This window comes from Ursus americanus, chromosome 14 (genome assembly GCF_024610735.1).
Source record: "Ursus americanus isolate L20-20 chromosome 14, mUrsAme1.1.p, whole genome shotgun sequence".
Lineage (NCBI taxonomy): Eukaryota > Metazoa > Chordata > Mammalia > Carnivora > Ursidae > Ursus > Ursus americanus.
Genome location: NC_142140.1, coordinates 43335063 through 43342529, shown reverse-complemented (window position 1 = coordinate 43342529; position 7467 = coordinate 43335063).

Below are 7467 nucleotides of genomic sequence, written 5' to 3'. Positions count from 1 at the left end.
CAGCCACCCCCAAAACCCCATGGCCTGATCTGGGTGGCAGACCCAGCTATTGCTGACCCCATGGAAAAGGCCATCTGTGGCCCCCAAAAGGCCTGAGATGTAGACCAATTGCCTTAGAAGAATGAAAATGTCATTCGGGGGAGATCCAGGCAAGAGGAAGTGATTACAGCAGCTGACAACTTTCTGCTCAGGGCGTCTTCGGGTCCCTCCAAGGCAATTGGCATAATCTCGGGCCCACGTGGTCCCCTTCACAGACGAGTCAGTGGGGGCAGATTCCAGCCCGTGTTCCTGATTTCTTTTTTTTTTTTTTTTAAGATTTTATTTATTTATTCGACAGGATAGAGACAGCCAGCAAGAGAGGGAACACAAGCAGGGGGAGTGGGAGAGGAAGAAGCAGGCTCACAGCAGAGGAGCCTGATGTGGGACTCGATCCCATAACGCCGGGATCACGCCCTGAGCCGAAGGCAGACGCTTAACCGCTGTGCCCCCCAGGTGCCCCCCGTGTTCCTGATTTCTAAGCCTGAGGGGTTGGACCTCTCCTCTACCCAACCCAGGTGACAATTGACTACAGTTTAACAGGGTTCAAAATAACCAGTCAACATGTACTGATCTCAGTCTACAGCTGAGATGAGTGGAAATATACATCCACACACACACCTGGACATACATGGTCATAGCAGCGCTATTCACAACAGCCAGAAGGAGGAAATTCACCCAAGCGCCCATCAACAGATGAACACATGAACACAGTGTGGCCCAGCCATGCAGTGGAATATTACTTGGCCGTAAAAAGGAATGAAGCTTGGACACACGCTACCATGTGGATGAACACTGCGAACATCATGACGAGTGAGAGAAGCCGGACACAAGAGGCCACCTGTTGTAGGATCCCGTTTCTGTGACATGTGCGGAACAGGCAAACCCGTGGAGACGGAAAGTAAATTAGTGATTGCCCGGGGCGGGACTGAGCCACCCAGGGGTCCCATCAATGAAGCTGTTTCTAGAAATCTTCCCCCAGGGTCCGCGGGTGGCTCAGTCGGTTAAACGTCAGCCTTCGGCTCAGGTCATGATCCTGGGGTCCTGGAATCAAGCCCCGCATGGGGGGGGGGTCCCTGCTCAGTGGGGAGGCTGCTTCTCCCTCTCCTGCTCCCCCTGCTTGTGCTCGCTCTCTCTGTCAAACAAAAATAATAAAATCTTTAAAAATGTTCCCCCAAATCCCCACATTTACTGAGTATCCATTGTATACCAGGCACTGAATTGGGTGCTAGAACAGGGCTCAGATGGGGAGAGTCATAGAGATGACCACAGTGCTGGGGGGAAGTCCTCTCTTATAACACAGAGAGGGGAAAGATGTAGCATTTATGTGGACATGTGAAGGCTGGAGGAAGGCATGTGTGTGTTGGGTTTTGAAGGATGAATAGGAGTTTGCCAAGCTGAAGATGGGGGCTAATTATGAACTCAGCTTTATCAAACCTAACAAAGAGAATAAAATAATATAATTGAGATAAGGAAAATGAAAATGAGTGCATCCTCATTCGTCTGCACGGACTGAAGGAGTATGCATGGTTAGACATTTCGCTACTCACCCTGAACCACACCTTGCTCATCCAGGCCAATTCCCGATGATGTCGTTCATGTCCACCGCAAAGACAGTGCCGTAAACAGCATTTCAATCTCTCCCTTCATTAGGAGTCTGATGATATAGAAATCTGGGGCCACCCACACCCTTAGCTGCTGTCTGTGAGAATAAACAGAAAGTCAAAGGCAGGCCTGACCTAGAACCTTCCCCAAGAGCCTGCGTCCTCTCAGCTAGGCTGGATTCTTTCTGGCCTCCCTTCTCCTCGTGTGGCCAGTGCATGGCTCTGGCAGGTGGCCACAGACAGTGAGGAGGACGGACGTTCTTGTCCGAAAATAAATCGTGGCCCTGAATGGGTAAACAAGAAAGTAGGGCGGAGGAGGGGGCCGGGAGGGGCCGAGGGGAAAGAGAGAATTGTGCCTTTCCCGGGAAGATGAATGCAGCCTTCAGAGGCTGGCCTCCCAGGGCTGGGCCGGCAGCCACGTGCTCCGCCTCTGCTCCCAAGAGCCTGGTACCCACTGTACCTTTCCTGCTGAGTCCTGACACCTCTCCCAGCGTGGATCCCGTAGATCCCGTCGTCACTCCAAGAAGCCCTTCCCTTGCACTCTCCGTGTGGGTTTTGTGTTCTGCAACCCCAGAATGGCCTTTGACTGTTCACTGAGTGCAAGATGCTTCCTTCCTATGACCCATTTTGCAGATGAGGAAACTGAGAAGGGTGAGAACGCGTATTAGGGTTCGGCAGTGGGGGACTCCCGGGGTCTTCCCCTGGCCCGATGATGGCGATTTTGAAGCTGGAAGTGTGTGCAAGGGTGAATGTGCCAGGACAAAAGCAGCTGAGATGACTCTACCTCAGGGGTGAAGTTCTGGGTTTGGATCCCGGCTCTACCCACTTGCAGGGTATGTTCTGTTCCCTCTGGGATCAACATCTTAGCGTGTATAGGCTTCTCCCTTCTCAGCTAGGGCACCCAGGCCCTGCCAATCAGTTTACTGTGGCCCTTTGGTCACTGTGATTGGTTCAGAGACAGTCATATGCCCCAGGCTGTGTCAGTAAGATGCGATCCTGAATGCTTCCTCTAAAGCTCTCAGACACCAGAGCTTTCGCAATGTTGCTTGAGCGGATAAGTGTCAGTTCAGAGTTGCTGGCTGCCATCTAGCCTGGGAATGGAGCTGACACAGGACAGCAGAGCCAAGAGATGGAGAAAGATGCTGCCCCGTGAGATGGGTTAAGTCCCTTGATCCAGCTGAGCCTGAAGCCATCATTTTCAATCCCATTAACCAATTAGTTCCCTTTTGGTGTTATGCAGCCAAGAGTTCCCACGGATATAACCTTTATTAATGGTGTGATCAAGACTGTTAAATAACCTCTCTGGGACTCAGTTTCTTCGTCTGTAAAACAGGTTGTGTTTGTCTAAGATGAAAGGAGCATGTGTGGTGAGCGCTGTGCCTGATGTTATAAAACATCCGATGTCATCAAGAACATGCCCAGCTCAACTAGGCTCCTGTTTACTCAGATACTGGAAAGTTTTCTGAGGGACACAGCCGAGCCCAGCCATCCCCGCCCACTGCAATAATCCACCAAGAACGCCGAAGACCAGAGGATGGAATGAGTGGACATCTCAGGTCTGGGCTCCGGGGCAGTGGTCACACAATGGCTGTTCCGACACAGCCTCACTGAACAGAGGCATCAGTGCACCGACGGAACTGCTTGGAAAATCCTTCCTCGTGAACGCACGGGTCGTTTTGCCAAGCAGCTGTCCAGTACACAGGGTCTGAGGCTCTGTTTCTCTTGGCCCACTCTGGGGCAGGAGTGGCTTGTACATGGGACTGGAGGACATGACACCCTCCACCCTGGCCTCCAGCACCTGTGGCCTGCCCCGGGAGTGGAGCCTCAGACAGGATTTGCGGGTGAGTGATTTTTAAAGAAAGCTCCCAGGCAGACCGGGGTGGGGAGTTTGTGAAGTCGGTGGAGGGAGGGGAGACTAAGTAAGGGGGTGCCTCCAGCGGAATTCCTTAGGCTCTGTCCCTGCTGGGTGGTCTGGAAATGCTTCCTGCTTGAGGGGAAGGCAGCTGGGGTATTCGTACCCCCACACCAACTGGGCCGGGCTGCCCTGGGGATGTCAATTCTAGCCCAGGGCAACCCCCCACCCAATCACACAGCCTGAGAGAGGATTTGCGGGTGAATGATTTCTAAAGAAAGCTCCCAGGCAGACTGGGGTGGGGAGTTTGTGGGGAAGGTGGAGGGAGGGAAGACTAAGTAAGGGGGCGCCTCCAGCAGAGTTCCTTGGGCTGTTAAGTGGGGTCGGGATCCAGGGGTGGGGATGGCGCCCACTTCCATTCCTGCCTTTCCAGGTTGTTCTTTTAAAAGTATAAATTGAGGGGGTCAGACACAAAAGGTCACATGGTGTGTGATCCTATTGATATGAACCGTCCAGAACAGGCAAATCCACAGAGACAGAAGGCAGATTAGTGGTTGCCAGGGGCTGGGAGGAGAGGGGGATGGGGAGTGATGGCTCATGGGCACAGGGGTTCTTTTAGGGGTGATAAAAATGTTGGGGAGTAACTACAGAGAGGTGATGATTGTACAATATTGTGAATGTACTAAATGCCGTGGGATTGTTCACTTTAAAATGGTCAATTTGATGTTATGTGAATTTTACCACAAGAAAAAAAGTATAAATAGGGCTATAACCCTGCTGTGCTCTGAAGCCTCCCATGGTTCCCCATTGCCTCAAAACATAGACTTATCTCTCACCCCCAAACCCCCCAAATCTTGACTCCCTCCTTCCTCTCCCTCCTCTTCCCACAGCAGGCTCATTTGTACCTCAGGGCCTTTGCACATGCCATTCCCTCTGCCCTGCATGACCTTATTTATCCTTCAGATCTCTCATGACGTGTCCCCTCCCAGACTGGGCCCCATGACTACCCTTTCTTTGTACCTTGGATGTTTCCTTCAAATCACTGACTGCAGCTGGTCATTTCATTGTGGTTTTAGAAGTTAGGTGGAAAGTTCCACCAGTTAGGTGTTCCTCAAATGCGTGGCAAATGAATGAATGAATGAATGAATGAATGAATGAATGAATCAACAGATAGATGAAGGAAGGCAACTGACAGACTCTGCCAGGGAGAAGCTGGAGCGACTTTCATGGCAGCCTACAGATGGAGGTCCTAAAAGGAAGCGACGCTTTATCCCCCAGTTGACATGGAAAGAGACTGTCTCCATTCAAATCTGGTGCTGTTTTCCTCAGAAAAGCACAGCTGTCTCCAAAACAAAGACCCACAATTGCTGGCAGCAATTTTTACTTCCTTTGAATATTCTTCAATGGATTTTCTTTCCAAACTGCACAGGCGTGCATTCGTGGTGCGACAGGCACGTGGAGGGGGAGGTGGGGGAGGGGGTGTGCAGAGGGGAGGAGTGGGGGTGGGGGAGTGTGGGGGGGGGCAGGAAGAGCCCCTGCCCCGCCCTCACCCATTTCCCCAGGTTAGAAACCCAGTCTTGTCTTCCTGCTGCTCAAACACAGCCGAGCCTCGTTGTCTATGGGGGAATCTGTCCACATTGTACAAAATTTCTACAAAAATCACATCACACTTGGTAATGGGATTTTATCTCCTAGGATCTAACTGCTCTCGGTTAAACGCTCTATCACATTTCGCATCTGAAGTTCCCTTAATTTTTCCCTTCCTTCCCTCTATTTGCTCTGTCCCTAGGATTCCGCCAGCCCAAGCAAGCCTCCTGGAAGATCTGTGGATAGGCCGCACCCCCTGGCTTGACCTCAGTGGGTTTGCCCTTTGTGAGGGAGAGGAACAAGGCTTTTAAAGACACCGGCTCAGATGGGTTGGCCAAAAGGCTGGAGGAGGGCAGAACCCCTGTGGAAAACAGCTTGGCACTTCCTCAAAACACAGAGGTACCCCACGATCCAGCAATTCCACTCCTAGGTATAGACCCCAAAGAAGTGAAAACAGATGTTCACACAAATCCTTGTGCACCATGTTCACAGCTGCTCTGTTCACAATCGCCAGAAGGTAGAAACCGCCCACACGTCCATCAGTGGATGAGTGGATAAACCAAATGTGGTCCATTGTGCAGTGGCTGCAGTGGCACCTTATTCAGCTACAGAAAGGAATGAAGCTCGGACACACGCTACAACGTGGATGAACCTTGAAAACATTATGCTCCAAGAAGCCAGACACACAAAACCCACATGGTATGTGATTCTATCTATATGAAATGTCCAGAACAGGCAAACCCATAGATTTAGGAGGGAGATTAGTGGTTGCCAGGGGCTGGAGAGGTTAGGAGAAATAGGGAGTGACGGCTCATGCGCACATGGTGTCCTTTTGGGGTGATGGGAATGTTCTGGAACTGGACAGAGCTGCTGGTTGCACAACATGGGGAATGTACTACCCGCCACTGAATTGTTCCCTTTAAAGTGGTTAATTTTATGTTTACATGAATTAGAAACCAAAAAGTTGGGGTGATACCCACGGAAGCCAGCGGGCGGGGGGGTGGGGGGCGTCGTCCTCGCCAGCACAGGCAAGTGCTGGGTGTTAGCAGTTCTAACATTTAGCTGGGCTTGCAGTCAGCGGGCGGGTGCTGCTTCTTGGGCATTTACTGGCTGCCTGCATCGCTGTCCTCTGATTCCCTTACACGGAAACTCTTCTCGGCTGATGCTCCAGGATGGGAGGAATATCCTTATTCTACGAATGAAGAAACTGAGGCACTAACGGGTGAAGGGAATTTTCCAAGGTCCCCCCTTGTGGCCCTTCCACCACATCACAGGGTTTAGGTAGAGGCTTGGGCCCTTCATCTGTAGCAGGAGGAGCGAGCCGATGGTAAACCTCAGTGACAGGGCCACAGTGACTTAGGACAGTCATCCCGTGCCGCTAACATCTGTGAGCGGCGCAGTGTCCTGCCCTAGGTTCTCAGAGCCCCCTGGCAGAGATCCTACTACTTTCCCATTTTACAAACGAGGAGACGCAGGCTCAGAGAGGCGGGTCCCTCGCCGCAGGTCACAGTACGGTGAGGACATGTTAAGACAGAGTATTCCAAACCTCAAGTTCCGCTTTGCTCTGAGCCGCCTCTGGGCAAAAAAGCAAGTCACCGACACGTGGATGTTGAAATCTCGAAGGCGAAAGAAACCTCACGGCTCACAACCAGACTAGGAACTCCAGGAACCAGGGGTGGGGGGTGGGGGGGGTGGCACTCCCCCAAGTCTGACCCGAGAAATCTCTGGAGAAAACTGGAGCAAAGCAAAGCTCAGCTCGCGAGGGCCCCTCCTGGGGTCTGAGGAAGTGGCTGGGGCCAGATGCAGAGCGGAGCTGAGATTCCTGGGAAGGTACAAGTTCCCAACCCCCTGGGCGTGTGCTTGGTGGGAAACAGAAACAGCGTCTACGCATGTGCCTGTGTGCACGTCTCTCCGCGTCTGCATACGTGCACGTCCTTGAGCTCGCACAAGCACACGTGTGTCTTTGGGTATGTGCATGCACGTGTGCCTACGTAGCTGTGCATGTGTGCACACGTGTGTGTGTGTCTGTGGGGAGCTTCAAAGCCAGGTAAGACCAAGCGGAAATCCTGGCGTTGAGTGTGGGTCTGGAGTCAGACTGTCCAGGGCCTCAGTTTCTCCATTGAGAAATGGACCAGCTTCTGCTGGATGCGAGGATTAGACTCCATGGGGACCAGCCACTCTCAGATTTGTCACAGTATACAGTCCGTGCTGTGGGCTCTGAAGTTGATGCCTGTGATATCCTTTGACTCTCAAAGCAAATCCAAGGCTGAGTTTATCGTCCACATTTTCATAGACACTTAATTTTCTGTCATTCTAAAATGATACAAGCAAAGACACCAAACCACACAGAAATGTATGCAGTAAATAGTGAAAACTCCACCCACGACC